General features: G+C 43.3%; 1 protein-coding gene across 3 annotated transcripts in view; it reads left to right on the forward strand.

The window, feature by feature from the left end:
* LOC116693755 (mixed lineage kinase domain-like protein) overlaps positions 1 to 1288 on the forward strand; it is a 525120-nt gene that overhangs the window by 31887 nt on the left and 491945 nt on the right. The window lies entirely within an intron of this gene.

Genomic DNA, 1288 nt, shown 5'->3' on the forward strand with positions numbered 1-1288 from the left:
CACCTTCAATATCATGTAAATTTTTTCGTGAATGGAGGTCCCATGGTGGAGGGGGGGTACTCCGCCTCTATTAGTTTTTGTCTCTCCTCGAAATATTCATCTACCATTTTCAAACCGTACAGAAATGAAAAAAGAAACTTAACGGCTGTCTGGAGAAAGCAGGAAAATGTGCGTCAACATTTCTGTGATGTAAAACGCGTTTGAGTTGTAGTAAAAGAGCGAATTCATGTCGTCCTGAAGGAACTGGTTCGACAGATTAAAGGAGCATTACCACTGGTTTAACACAGCTGGTTTGTGGTTTGCGTGTTTAGACCTGACACTAAAGGAGACTTTTAGCGTCAATAAAAAAAACTCCAAAGGTCCGTGTTTTACGAGATGGAAGTGAGGATGCGTTGCGCCTTTTTTGCGGCTTGTCAAACGGAGAGTTTGGGATGTCGGAGGATCCTTGAATCCACCGTGACCGAGAGGTTAGAAAACAATCCGTTGTCCATCGACTCACGGACGTTACGTCACTTTGACAAAGATGAGTAAAGACGACTGAAGGCCGTGGCTGTCTGAACGATATGGAATCAATGTGAAAACGTGATGTGATGCAGCGATTGGTCAACAGATCTGAGACGTGTTCAGGGTTTGTAGTTAATGGGACTAAACGTGAGACTCCACTTAGAAACAACGGGAGTCCCTGTGGAAGATGTCAGACTTCACTCTTCTTCAGCTCAATGACTACGTTTACATGCACGTAATATTCATTTTTGTTGCTCTTATTTGGGGAAAAAAGACTATTAAATGGATACTATTACTAAATGGTTTACATAGTTCATAAAAGACAAAAGTCCCCTTATATTCCTGTTCACATGCAGCCCTGAAAAATAGGATTTTCCAGTTGTGGCGGACCGTGTGAACACAGCTTCCCTCTTTCATTCCTTCAACCCGCTTCAGCGTTGTGACATTTCCTCATCTCCAGAACCCTGTTGATGTCCCAAGTCTTTGAGTAGCCGTGTTTCTCTTTCTTTCTTTTGGCCGTGCCTCTCTACCGCAGCCCCCGGTTGGCTGGTTGGTTTGTGTACGGCAACCATAGCAACGCACAGAGCTGACCGTGCGCCATAAACTGGCGAGAGGCCGTAAACTGTCTCAAACTGCTGTAAAAACCCTGATCGCACACGTCTTGTGTGTTTACACGACCTGAATCAAATTTAAAACATTTCCATTATTCTGAATAATAGTGGATATGCGTGTGAACGTAGTCAATGAGAATGCAGAAGAAAAAAAAAAAGGAACCCTAATTTTA

The sequence above is a fragment of the Etheostoma spectabile genome, chromosome 8 (assembly GCF_008692095.1).
Source record: "Etheostoma spectabile isolate EspeVRDwgs_2016 chromosome 8, UIUC_Espe_1.0, whole genome shotgun sequence".
NCBI classification, from domain to species: Eukaryota; Metazoa; Chordata; class Actinopteri; order Perciformes; family Percidae; genus Etheostoma; species Etheostoma spectabile.